The following is a 14,772-nucleotide window of genomic DNA, read 5'->3' on the forward strand; positions in this document are numbered from 1 at the left end:
CACCCAAGATCTCTCTGTGTATGTTTTGTTGATGTGTAAAGTAGGCCATATAATAACGATATTATCAAACACGTCCCGATAGTATCCTTCCAGCATGTTCAACACAAAAACGGTCTTCCCACAGCCCGTCTGACCGCACACGATAGCGCAGTGTGGATCTCGAGGCAAATCAATCGGTGGCTTGCACGAATCTTCCATTGTCTAGATTAAGTTGCGCGTCCATAATCACGTACAAATATTATTTAATTTGCCTTCATTTTGGGATATTTTGGTGATTTGGATGGTTATCCCCTCGCTGCCGTTGTCGATGCGGCATCCACTGCCGTGCAACCGATCGTCGTCCGTGGATCCATTGTCCAACCACAACGCGTACTTGGTGGTCAGGTTATCCCCAATCTGCACAGGTTCTTTCACGTTGGGTAGCTTTTTCATCTCATCCCACTGCTGTTGTGCCCTCATACCTTGACTGAACAGTTGGTTGGGCACGCCTTCGATGGTTACTTCCACTATCGTGATTTCGGGGTTGAAAAACCTTTTGCTGTCTCTTTGAAAGGGTTCATAATCCTCCACAGGAACGATCAAGATGCCTTTCATCGATCGCGCCGGCATGTTCAAGTTGATGTTCCACAGCGTGTCGCTCTTGTCCTGTACGATCGTCCGGTGTCGCAGGACTCGGTCGTAGAGGATGGACAGCTTTCCCGAGTACTGGTTTCGAAACCTGCCGGGCCAGCTCCAGGCTCGTTACCATGTCGAACTCCAGCGAGATGTTGCTGATGGCTTCTACCAGCATCACCGTTCGGCGTACGCACCACTTTGCTGTAGTCGTTAAACGTGAGTTCGTATTCCAACTGATCGCCCAGCCCGGCCTGGTAAAACGTGAGCAACTTGAAGTCGAGCGGCACGCAAAACCGGTTCCGATACGCTTCGGCGATGGCTTTTTCATCCGCCAGGATTTTGTTGAGCTAATCTTGCGTGAAAACGCACCAGACGCGCATCCGAGTTGATTTACTGATCCCTTGATACACATCATTATTACGTTCACCCTCGCTTTTCCATAGGTCTATTTAACAGTAAAACACATAGCTGTCTTCTATACTTAACACATAGTTGCCGCTGAATTTGATGGTGGTTTTCTTGACGATGGCACGGCCGATATTCCGCACGAGTTCACGTTTGTCGTTTTCGGAAGTCAATGCGATGTTAGATGCCAGTCGAACTGTGCCGGGAACGATAAGGTCATTCTCGCCCAGGTTGGGGAATTGAACCAACAGCGTTTGGTTTTGATCTATCTTGCTCGGATTATTGGTGATAGTCACCGACTGACGCACGGCTTTTGGCACCTAGAGGCTCTCTTAATCTTCGGAAAGGATCTAGCTTTATTCCGTATTGTTACATTGTTATATACATAAAATATAAAAGTTTAATATAATTAATATAATGGATGATATTCCGATGGATGATATTCCGATGGATGATTTGGGCGGTGGTGCGCTCGATGATGGGGATTACGTTGAAGACACTTCGTTTACCAACAACTCCTTGAGCGACGAACTCCTCAAACAAACCGTCAATGATTATTACGACGATTTAAAAAACCGGGATACAAATTACGTCTAGCCGCCGTACCGAGACTATTCCAAGTTTGTCATCGATAACAAGGGCACGCTGCGATTGATAGCCGATCCAAAGATCGATCTCATGAACACGCGCACGAGAAAACCGCTAGCTCTGTCGACGGTGGTCGGAAAACACGGCGCCCAATTCGTTCTCGACGAATTAAACCTGCGAGAATACGGTGGCGCACGACCCAAACAACTTCCACCCAAAGTAGTTCGTGATCTGCAAAACGTCAGGACCGAACTAAGCAATGCCGGAGATGTGCCCAAACGTGCCAAAGAAACCTCGGGCAGCATCGAAAAACTGTTGGACACGTACTGGAACGAGCCATTGCCGGGCTTTGAATTTCCTGTTCGAGAACTGCAAGGGCTAGACAGGGCATTGCAAACCGTTTGTGGAGAACCCGTGGACAACATGGGGAAACTGAATGAACTTGCAAGACGAGAGACGGGCCCGATTGGAATCCGCTTCCTCGAATCGAGAACAGCTTCGATCTCAGATCAGCTGCATGCGGGAAACCATCGGTCGAGTCCTGACCGAAGACACCACGTTGGCCAACAGGATTCGAACTCTGTTCCGGGAACAAGGCATTACCATCGCCAGCGTTCTGACGGCATTGGGCTTCATCATATCGACTCTGGTCATAATCGCTGATGGGCGGCAGTGGCATACCAACACCACCACCAGGTGGTGGCAATGTCAGAGACTTGGCGCAGCCCTGGCTAAACTTGCGGGTAAAGCCGCCGACGCGCTTCCGGGAATCCTGGGTAGCATCGTCTCGTGGCTACTGAGTACGCTGGCTAAAACTGTCACGTGATTCAGTCAAAACCTGTGGGCAGCCATCGTCGCCGTGGCGGGTCTGGTGTACGTCGCGGCTAAGGAATTTTTAACCAAATGAGGCACAAGCCGATCGCGATCCCCCCGTCCACTAGCGCTGTTTTACTATCAAGCATTAATAGCATCCCCAACGTTGGACACGAACTGTTTCTGCGCATCGTAAGCAGTTCCTTTACCCACGAAGCTGGAACGCGTTTGCGTCTGCGCACCCACCGGCGCCCACACGTATATTCGAATCGAATCGTTCAAACGTATTACACCGGCACGAGTAAACCCTTTTGACATGTCCAGCATGAACATTTTCCAATCGTCCACGGGTCCCTGCTCAAACCTCCGTCTTGACGTAATGATACAACTTGTAACCCCAATCTTTCACCAGCTGTTTGCTGGCTTTCGCAAAAGGCATGTTGTGAACGTGGTTCGGGCCCGGCAAACGCCAATCCGTCTTCGAATTGTTCACTGCATCCCAGCCTTGGTCCTGTCGAAGCGGAGCGCTGATTTCTTTGAGGATACGCCTGATCTGATAGTACACGTGAAACATAAACACAGACCGACCCAGAGGGCCAGGCCGAGTGTCGCTCAACGTCAAGCCGCACCCCGTTGTAGCGGCGAAATTGAATTGATTCTGCCAGAACTGCATCGGGTTGTTAAACCAAGCGTGCACCGTTTTCACATTCGTCACCGAAACCCTGTAATTTTTAAACACATCAATACACTGTGCTCTGAAATGTAAACTGCCGATGTGACGTTAAATAATAACTCACTCACTCACTCACTAAATGTAAACCATCTGCATCGACCACGGTCTTAATGTTCGTGAAATCTATATCCATTTTAGGGTAAAACACTCCCGATTTGTACATTTTAAAATTATTATATAATGGGTATATATACTTTAATATGTACGTAACACTTCCAGGAATAACAAGCGGTGAGTCCGTTCAACTGATGCATGCGATCGATAACACGTCAGGTCAACTCGAAGTCGCACTCTGCGATATCACCTACCTACCGCGATGGACCAACATCAACAGCAGCAACAACAGGCTATTCATCAATGATAAACGTAACCAAATAACGGACGGCGACTACAGTATATGCTCGCTCAGCGATGAAGTCTTCAAACCCGTGGGAGTCGAACTCAAAATTAACGACTCAAACGGCACAGTCGTGTTAACTAAAAACGGAAGAAACGTCTTGAGACTCAGCCGGCTGTTGGCGAGAACAATCGGGTTGCCATCGAGCGAAATACCCCCGACAAACACCGTCACAGGCATGGAATTACCCGACCTAGTTCCATACCGCGAACTGTGCATTCATCTTGATCAGCTGAACACGACGGACAACATTCAAGGTGAATGCCCTTCTACGCTGAGAGCTGTACCGGTGAAAACGGAAAAGTACAACGATGGCAGAACCGAATCTTTTTCAACACGGCAGTACAAGAAATAAACGCGAGGTACCATCTCAGAGTTAAAAAAATGTATTTTAGATATAAAAAACCACCCTATTAATATTGGGTACCTCAGCATAACGCTGCACATACAATAATGACTAGCGCCCACAGCCCAGGAATGCGATTAAGAAAATGTGCCAACCTAGCGATCTCCGACCTCGGGGACACTCGTGGATTTGACGAACCAGGAATAGACGGTAAACTGTACGCCTTGCAACTGAAAAATAACATTTACAAACGCGTTGAAGTCCCCGCCGAGGGATCTGACAGAAACTAAGTGATATCATCGATACCGCAGGAGCAAACAGCAACACTCGGTACGCCCTAGTCCGCAGCGGTGAGGATAAATGAATGATATACCCAGCGTTCGGTGGCAAACTTTTCGACCTAGATGACGTCAAGACCACGATCATCGCTCGAAACAAGCTGTACAGCCTCGTCTTCACCGACGACAACAAATGGGGTTTGGTACAATCTCGAACCGACTGGTTTCTGAACATCACGCTCGGCTCTCCCTACGTGTTCACAGAAAACAAAGACCACTACCTAAACAAAGTCGTGAACAACGGAACGCTGTCCGTGGCTTACGTCCCGGCAGTGAGACACAGTGTGATCATCAGCGCACGCTCGAGTACGACATCCCACATGCTATCGAGTAAACCTAGGACGCAAATCGTTGGATTGCAAATAGTGTCTGAATATGACAACGTGGTCGACATCCTGGGAAATATACCAGAGAATTCCACGTTGATCATCCAAGTCTACCTCGGTGAGCCATCATCACCAGTCGAAATCGTGAAAGGAATCAAACTCCGGTGGACCAAACAACAACAATACCACGTTTGCTCTGTTTACGTGCGGGTGAACATCGATTGCCACACCAGTCTGCAGGGAGTCACCGTTACCGTGGAAGACACGATATCACTCACCAAAATTTTCTTACCCGACAACATACATTTCATGGGGTTGAAGTGCACACCAGAGAAATTATCAGAAAAACAATTGGAAACTATTTTATAACATTTTATATAGGTGATGAACAATCATCTTCCCAACGTCACACTCGGTGATGTAGGAGACACAGAGTGGTTCGATCAGGTCGGTGAGGAAAACGCCTTGTACGTCCTGCACTTAAAAGGCAACATGTATGAGCGGGCGTCTCTGACAGACTTTAAAGAACCCGAATGGTTGATCAACATGACCCTCACCACACCTTACATCTCTTTCAACAAAAATAGGTCTGTCTCCGAAATTAGGAACAATGGTATCTTGCTCGGGGTTTTCATTCTGCGTTATCATGAGATAAGAGTTTCCCAAATACCATCTCACACGGGCTACATGTAAGGTTCAAACAGGGATTCAAATTTATTATTCAACTTATACGCTGGCCCACCAGATTCTATGACTATGCCCCCAGGCTCCACACTCATCATAGAAGTCCTTCTCAGATACGTTATAGGGGGGGATTCAGACCAGCAACTTTTACCTGGGGTGACAATAAATTGGAAAAAAGCAAATACATTTGGGGGCCGACGTTGGATTCCAATTAAAGGAGAATATTCTGGAAGATCTCCCTGTTCCTGTAGAAGACTATCTGCAGACACCTTCTCTTGATCCCTATCTAGATTACCTCTTTGAGGCCAGGAAAGTCTTTTGAGAAGAATTTGATCAATCCATTCAGTTTATTCAGAAGCAGATTCTCAATTCATGGGGCACCTGTGTCACTTGTGGCATAATCTTGTAAGATCCGCAGATGTGATTACCCAGCTGATTTGGATATTTTTTAACTGCTAGAGTTGGTCTACTTGGTCAGGCCAATGTCTCCATGAATTACAAAAGGAGGTTAAACATTCTGACAAAGCTTTCTACGGATGTCAAGAAGGCTAAACATCTCATTCTCAAACATGACAAGGCTTTGTCAGAGGCTAAGGGCAAACTCTTTGTGGATGCCTTTACTGACATCATGCTGAAAGAGGTCAAAAGTAAAACCAAAAGCCAAATTGATTTTTGATGCTGAGCTCTTAGACCTACTTTCAAACAACAAGGGCCCAGTCACCCTGATGTACAGTCCTTTCAGAGAATGCCCTTAGGAGGAAGACAATCTTCTGGGGGCACATTCCGCATCATGCCCTCCTTTAACAGAAGCTCTAAAGGTTTCCGAGGTATCTCATTCAGAGTTAGAGGCAGGCAGCCCAGTCAGAATTGTAGAAACTCTCATACCAAGTGGTTCAAATGTCAACAGCGCCTGTTTCCACAATACTCTGTGTACTCCTTCTTCAATGCTACATCTACAGGTTATTCCAGCTATTCAAAAAAACTAAACCTGGATCTTTTGTTCCTTAAGGAGGGTCGTCTGGGTCACTTTATAAAAAACTGGCAAAAGATCACTTCAGATCCATGGAGTTTCAAGTTTCGAGTTGCCTTTTTTCTCGTAACTAATTCAGAATTATGTGTATAAACAAAAACTAAACTTCAAAAGACAGATAGCTTTGAGGCCAGGAGATCCAATCAATGCTTTATAAACACGTGATAGAGGTTGTTCTCTAGTCTGTTCGATGGACTTGGCTCACTTTCTAAGTCAAATGTTCAAGGTTCCCAAGCCGGATGGCAGAGGCCCATCATAAATCTCACGCCTTTGAATGCTCACATTCCTTATAAACACTTCAAGTTGGAAGGACTATACCTTCTAAGGGACTTGATCTGCAAAGGGAACTTCCTTTGCAAGTTGGATCTAAACGATGCTTACTTCAGCGTCTCAGTGGCAGCCCCTATGAAAAAGCTTCTCTGCTTCTCTTGGAAGGGTGTTATGTATCAGTTCTGATGCATGTCATTTGGACTTGCCCTGGCTCCAAGAGCATTCACAAAACTTCTTCATCCAGTAGTATAATTGGCTCATGGAGCAGGCACCAGCCTGATTATATACCTGGACGATATCTTGTGTACAGTGGAATCGCCGACCCTGCTGATTCAACACAGAGACACCTTCCTCTTTTTTCTCCAATCTCTAAACTGGAAAAAATCAGTTCTGTCACAAATCCAGTTGATCACTTTCCTGGGGTTTCAGATAGACACTGGATCTTACTTTGATCTTACCAGAGGAGAAGGTAGAGAACATTGTGGCAACCTGTCATCACATGATGAGAAAGAAAGAGGTAGGGATTCGACAACAGGCAAGCTTGATAGGGAAACTGTCAGCTTCAATGAGAACAATCTTACCAGATCAACTGCATTCAAGCACAGAGAGGTGGAGCAGAGAATGCACATCAATGTTCTGGAGCTGAAGGCAGTTCATCTGGCACTCTTGACCTTTTGCAGAGATCAAAGATCAATCAGTTATGGTCCAAATCGACAATTAGACAACCATGGCTTATGTGAACCAATTGGGGAGGACAATCAGTCAGACTGCTCGAGGACACAAAGCAGATAAGGGGTTTCCACCACTAAAACCGTCTGTTATCCAACAGCAGTCAATCTGCAAGGGAAAGAGAACATTCATGTGGACTGGGAGTTTCGCCACTTCAACGACTCGAGTGATTGGATGGTCATCATTGCTCAATGCAACCAGATACTGAGCCCATTTTCAATGGATCTTTCTGCACTGAGATTCACTTTCTAAATGAAGCCGTTCTGCAGCTGCAAAACCTGCCTCATCCACTGATAGAAAACAACACTCTGGTTGTGGCGGCGTGGAAGGTTTCCATCATTGCACCAAGACCAGAGGAATTTCAGAGGTGACTACACTGTTGCTTTCCTGCCAATGGTGACCTGGCACACAAGGCACTTAGAATGCTTCCTGGAATGGGTTGGCTGTCTGGAGCAATCAACAACATTTTGATCCTTTTCAGCCACTGTGGAGTCTATCTTAGACTTTGTTACTCAATCACTTGTACCTTGAAAATAATCAGTACAGGAACATAAATACAGCAAGATCAGCTTTGTCTGCTTTTCACCCCACGATCGAAGGCTATAATGTGGGTCAGAAGCCCCTTGTCACTAAATTAATGTCAGGGATTATAATCAGAATCTGCCTCATCCCAGATATTGCCTGGCCTGGGATGTAGATTTGGTGATGCAACATTTGTAAAAATTGAAAGATAATACAAAAACTAGTCTGAGATGTTGACAATGCTTCTGATGCTAACCTCCTCTAGTAGGTTTTCGGAGTATTCTCTCTGGATACCAGACATGATGAACAGGGGCACTGAAGTAGAATTTACTCTGACTAAAAACACCAAGGTGACTAAGACAGGTTGGTGCCTTAGAGTATACTTAGAACGCACAGAAGCTTGGAGGGATGAAAGTGGACGTGGCCTTCTGTTGAGCTTTTTGAAACCGCATAAACCAGTTTCATCCCCAAGTTTCACAAGATGGGTGACAAACCTTATGAGCAACTCGGATATGGACACCTTGCATTATAAAGCTCATTCTGTCAGAGGAGCAAGCACTTCGAAGGCATTTACCAAAGGTGCTTCTGTCGCAGACATTATAAAATTGGGAAACCAAGGCCTCTACTTTCAGAACCTTCTATCTGAGACATACAGTCAACAGTGACAACTGGTCGGCGAAGATCCTTGATACTAACAAGCTTTACCAGCTTTAAATGTGGCCTACTTCCGGGAAATCATAATGAAGATACCAATATCACATCTACTAAGTCCACTAATGAAATATGAAATTTTAAGAGTAAAATTAATATTTTTATACTTATCCTGACTCATGCTTATTTGCTTGTCTTCTTCTTCTGGCGAACCTAGTGGAACACGTATATCTCCTAATTGAAGTTCCCTTCAATAAAAGAAATCACTCATTAGTACTCACCACGAGTTACCTCCCTTTCCCCAAGCGCGGGAACGAGGGCGCCACCCAAGCCCATGTGCTCCACTCTCTCCTTTTTTGTATTGAGCCCAACACTTTATTTTTCTCGAGAAATCCAAAGTGCTAAGTGGGGAGGACGGGAGGGCTTACCTCATGAGTCAGGATAAGTATAAAAATATTAATTTTACTCTAAAAATTTCATATTTTTTTCTTATCCTGACTCATGCTTATTTGCTTGTAGAATCCTACGGATAGGTGGTGGGATTATATATACTTTGGATTTTACTAATTAGTGATTTGAACTGAGATAATTGTAATAACCCTATGGGAACTTCATGAAGGCACTGAACTGAATTCCTGCTGTATATTAACAGCTGCCTCTTAAGAAGGTTATTACAATTTACTGAATATAATAAAAGTATATAGAACATTAATTAAAGCTAAAGCTATTAATGTGAAGTATAAACTGTAGATAGTTTATAAGTATACTTTTATAAGAACCAAAGTAATAAGCTTACAATATGTATATATATAAGCTATAACATAATTGTGCTTAAGGTATAAAGATAACTTAAGCTGTATAATAGTAACCAACTACTGAGAGTTTGTTAACTAATACATGTTATGAAATGAACATATGACTGAGCTTAAAGATAGAACTTAAGCTGAACATATATATAATAGTAGAACTCGTAAGAGTTGTAGGTATATGTGTATAATGATATAAAATCATAGTACTGAGCTTAAGATAAAATTTTAACTTAAGCAAATATATATAGATAGCACGTAGCTATTAGTACTGTTATCAGATAAGTATAAAATCATCAAGATAGACTTATCTTCTCCGTGGAACTGTCAACTGTTGAGCGAGGTCCATGGGACCGAAATGGTGGATACCTGAGACGTCCTTGGTGGTGATATGTCTCAGATAATGGTTGGCAAACACCATATCGGATCTCCAAAAACATCCCTCCATAATGGTATTTAATGAACAATTTCCATGTAAAGCTAAAGTAGAAGCTAGTGCTCTAATTTCGTGGGGATTAGCAGCACTTGGAGGGTCCAGTCCAGCTGCCTTGTAGGCTCTTAGTATGACAGTTCGATCCAGATAGAAATAGTAGTGCTTACACTTCTGTCTGTGAAGCGGTAGATATAGGGATAAACAATCTTTTGAATTTCCCTCTACTTTGCTTGGATCTTTGGAGATATATTTTCAGTGCACGTACTGGGCAAAGTGATAAGTCCATCGTATCATGTGGTCCAAGAATGGATGAGAGAGCTGGGACATGGAACAACCTGTCTGGTTGACCTGGTAGTTGATTTTTCGCAATAAAATCCCATCGAAGTCCCAGATGAGCGATGTTATGAATATCATCAAACCGTGTTCTCTCGTAATCCAAAGCGTGAATTTCAGACATCCTGGCTGCAGTGGCTAACGCTAGCAGGAATAAGGTTTTGTGGGTCAATGATTCAAATGACGCAGATAACAATGGCTCGTAAGCCTCACTTGTGAGGTGTTGAAGTACAACATTCAGATCCCAGGCTGGCTCTTGAAACTTCCGTTTCTGGTCTTCCAATCGAAAGGCACGTAATAAGGCGAGTAACTCTGGTGTTTTAGTCAACTTGACGCCCGTCCTCATAGTAATGACTGAACTTATGGCTGCAAGATAAGTGGATAGTGTAGATCCTTTCAGATTCTTAGTTTGGCGTAGGAAACACAAGAATTCTGCCACTTGAGGATGTGTAGCAAATCTGGCTGAAAATCCTTTCTTAGCAGCATAATTGACAAAACTGCGCCACTTGTCATCGCATTGCCACGAACTTAGTAGAGTTACGTAGTGCAAGCGTGACCGCCTTCGCCGCTCTGGTGGAATAACCTCTCTTATTCAAACATGCTTTGATACAGTCCACACGTGAAGTTGGTATGCTTCTGGTGTTTTGTGCACTTGTTTGGTGTGCGGATGTATCAGTAGATTGGAGCGCAGTGGGAGCTGAAGTAGTGGTTTTCCCGATTCCTAGTATGAGGTCTGGAAACCACGCTCTCGCTGGCCAGTATATGCAGACCAAAATCAGATCGAGGCTCTTCGCTTGACTGATTTTAGCAAGACTTGTGGGATCAACGCAGGAGGCGGGAAAGCCGCACGCTGCTTAGTCCCTCCCACGATATGCTTAGTGCGTCCGTTGCCCAAGCTAGTGGATCTGGCACTGGCGATACGAAAGTTGTCAGTTGATTGTTGAATCGGGTGGCAAATAGGTCTATGAGAGGAGATCCTATTTCCATGATTATCTGTTTGAATATCTCTGTGTGGAGCATCCATTCTGTCGGCGACGGCTGGTGCGGCCGAGAGAGCGCGTCTGCTAACACATTTTTTGCTCCTGGAATGTGGCAGGCTTTGATATGAATGTTTAGACTGTCGACTAATTCGAACAGTCTGAAACATCGGGTGAGTAGATTCAGGGATCTTGTTGATTCTCGTTTGTTCACATAAAACGCCACTGTTGAGTTGTCTGTGTGAATCATTAACTGGGCGTTCAGTAACAGGTTGCTCCAGTGACTTATGGCGTTTATGACTGCTTGCATCTCTAGCAGATTTATGTGACATAAGCTCTCTTGAATGCTCCATAGGCCTGACGCTGTCCTGCCGGGTAAGGTGGGCTCCCCAGCCTATTAGTGACGCCACCCACGAGGTGTATATCCGATTCGCTCTACTAAGGAGACGCCTACGCAGACATTCAATCTCTTGGTCCACCAGAGTAGATGTGGTTTGACATAATCTGGTAGACTGAATGGTAGAGGGTCCTCGAGATGAGCAATGATGAGGACTTGTAATGGACGCAATTGAAGCCTGCCTCTGAGTGTCAAGTCTTGAGCTGATGTGAGTAGTCCCAGTAGACTCTGCCACTGTCGTAGTGGTAACGGAGAGAGTAGGGCTTGGGGAATCAGTTGTTGTATTTTGATCCATCTGTCCTCCGGGACTACCAAACGATTCTGGGCTGTAAGGAATCGTATACCTAGAAACTGCAGATCTTGCGTGGGCTCTAGGTCCGACTTGAGTAGATTTACTAACCAGCCTAACTGTGTTAGTAGCTTGATTGTAAATTCCAGCTGTAGTCTGAGACGCTGTGGATCTGGATCCACCTGTATACCGTCGTCTAGGTAAAATGCACTCCGCAGGCCTTGACGATGTAGGTATGAGACAATAGGCTTGGTTACTCTTGTGAATACCCAAGGGGCCGAAGTGATTCCGAAGGGAAGTACTTTCCATTGGTAGTGTATGCCGCCTAGCATAAACCCTGATATTTCCTTGACCTGGGATGAATCGGAATGTGTAGGTATGCATCCTGCAGATCTATACTTACCATGTAATCTAGTGGACGAATTAGCTGACGGAGTTGAGGTAAATGTATCATGCGAAACGTTGGTGGTTTGCATAGAAAATCTCTGTTGAAGGTGCTCATGTTGTAAATGAGGCGATACTTCTTTTGGAATTCTTTTTCGCACTAGGAAAACTGGGGAGTAGAAGCCTGGTGTGATGTTTTGCTGCTCGAGAACTTCTAAGGCCTGTTTGTTTAGTAGAGACTGAACTGTTTCTCTTAACATCGGTAGTAGTGCCAGCTGAACGCTGAACCCTGGTGGGTCGACTGTTAACGGTGGCTTGGCCTTGAGTTGTAGACGATATATCCGTGCATTGAAGGATGTTGGATACATAAGGATCTTGAAGTATTCCCCAGTTTTCCCAGTGTAGTTGCAGACGCCCACCCACTTGAGAAGGTTGTACTGGGACGACTGGGGTGGAAGACTCCAGTCGCTCTGAACCTGACTTTCATCGCTTAAATCCATCGGCACCTCTGGATGATCTGCCTCTAGCTGATCCTCCTCTGAACTTGTTGTATGGGCTTACTTTAAAAGAATTCTTGGGATTATTAACGGCCGCTAATTTCTTATCCCGGCCCTCTGTAGCCCTGAAAACTTAGACTTACCCGAAAGTACCTCTGTGCTGATTGTTTAAAGGCGCTGGCTAACGATCCATAGATTTAATCATGAGAACTTCTCTAGAATCTTTAGATACTTCCTTGGAAACCTTGTTAATGTTGCCACCAAACAGTAACGGTGAAGACCATGGAGCTGTGTACAGAGGCTCTGTGAATTGTTTATTCCAAGAGCAGGAGGCTAGTAACCCTTGCCGACGTGTCATGGTAGTGATTTCAGTAAGAGCTGAAAGATGGTCTGTAAGGAATTGTTGATCTTTTTTCTGCATAAGTAGTGCTGAGTAAATCATCCTACTCTCCTCATCCGTAGAGTTCTTGAACTTGGTGATGAGAGTTTCGTTAATAGTCCTAGACCTATTAAGTCCGAAAAACATCCTCCTGGAAATGGTATCTAACTGGGCCATCTTGCGATCATCAATCCTATAAGTTCTGGACTTGGAATCACTGATAAGTTGAAAGTTCTCATCAATCTCCTGAGTCTTGAAAAAGGGCTCCATATTATGTCCATAAAAATTCTTGGCATTGAAGAATGGTAAATGGGTAGGTAGGTTTTTAGTAGATTTGGCGTAAGTAGTATCCAGATTAGCAGGAACGGCTGCGATAGGATCCATAGGAGGCACGGTGATATGATCTACATCATCATCTTTCATGAGGTAAGTTTGGGCTGTATCCTCGTTCTTAGAGGGAGAGGCCAGTTGTAATTCGTTTACCATCCAATATCTTATCTCAGCTTCTGAGAAAACAATACCATCATCCTCCTCTGATGGATGGTTGTATGTCGGAGTCCTAGATCTGTAAGAAGATCTATGTGAGGACTGAGGAGAACGGACTGAAGAGTGGCTAGTGTATGTAGACCTTGGAGAAGACATCCTTCGCGGAGACTGTGATCTACGTGAACGGTGATGGCTTCGCAGACGTTGTGGACTTCTCGAACGTTGAGGGCTACGCCAACGCCTTCTAGGCGATGTAGAACCACTTAGCCTTCGGCCCCACGCTAATGTATGGATTCAGTGTCCGATCCGACATATGAGCTTGCTTCGCTGGACGCCTTCTTCGCATGACAAGGTGCGTGCTCGGGCGAAGCGCTCCTTCTCCGCCAAGCCTCTTGCAATAGGTGCGGCTCTAGCTCTTCGCTGAGGCGCCTGGGATACCTTATGCAAAGAGCTCACCCGGCAGGGTTGCCCTTCGCGAGGCGCTGCCTATGGGCTCAGAGGCCCTACGCTGGCCAAGGCGGGCTCTGAGGCCCTGTATGACTTGATATGGGGTGGGCTCTGAGGCCCGTGGCTCTGAGGCCTCTGTAAGTCCGTAGAAGCGGTCTTCCATCACCCTCATTATCTGGTTGATCAAGTCGCCTGAAGCGGTTCATGCTGAAGAGGGATGTCTCTCTGCAGAGGTGACGGACCCTCAGATAAAATTTCTGGTGATAGAGTTGGCATCTCCTGTTGTGTGTTCATCTGCGCTGAGGTGACAGTCGCAGAAACGGGCCGCTTCTTGTGACGAACTTCTGAATGATAATAGGCATATCATCATCATATAATGCTAATTCTGTAACTGGTAAGATATCAGAGGCAAAATTATTAGATTTTGTTGACTTCCCTTTAGATGAAGGTGTAGATCTTGGTGTACGCAAAGTACGAGATGATATGGATGGTTTCCTCGACTTGGACTGAGAAGACGGCAGCTCTTGAGATGCAGGTCGCTTCTTGGACATAGCGGATCAAGCCCCACGCTTATCCGCCCGAGGGAACTTCAGGCATGCCACCAGCCGGTGGCGTGTCCTCAGTCAACAGTTGACATGAAACATTAATATGCGATCTATTAGCCATGTTTGAATTCTGTTTACGTGATTTATCTGCCTTCCGTCTGTAAACGGAACATAAATATTTGTCAAAGGCAGAGATAGGTAAATTGATACAAAATTTACAACGAGAATCAAAGGAACATGGAGTAATGCAACTAGGGCATTTTAAATGTGGATCGGTATCAGAATAACGTAGTTTACATTCTGTGCAAATTTTCATTAATGTAGCCTACTGAACAAACACGACGAATCGTGA

The 14,772-nt window shown here is 45.1% G+C and overlaps 1 protein-coding gene across 1 annotated transcript in view; it reads right to left on the minus strand.

The window, feature by feature from the left end:
* Positions 1–14,772, minus strand: part of LOC124285918 (myotubularin-related protein 9-like) — a 176,492-nt gene that overhangs the window by 73,948 nt on the left and 87,772 nt on the right. The window lies entirely within an intron of this gene.

Source organism: Haliotis rubra, unplaced genomic scaffold (genome assembly GCF_003918875.1).
Source record: "Haliotis rubra isolate DU_JTF1 unplaced genomic scaffold, ASM391887v1 Scf370, whole genome shotgun sequence".
Classification (NCBI taxonomy): Eukaryota; Metazoa; Mollusca; class Gastropoda; order Lepetellida; family Haliotidae; genus Haliotis; species Haliotis rubra.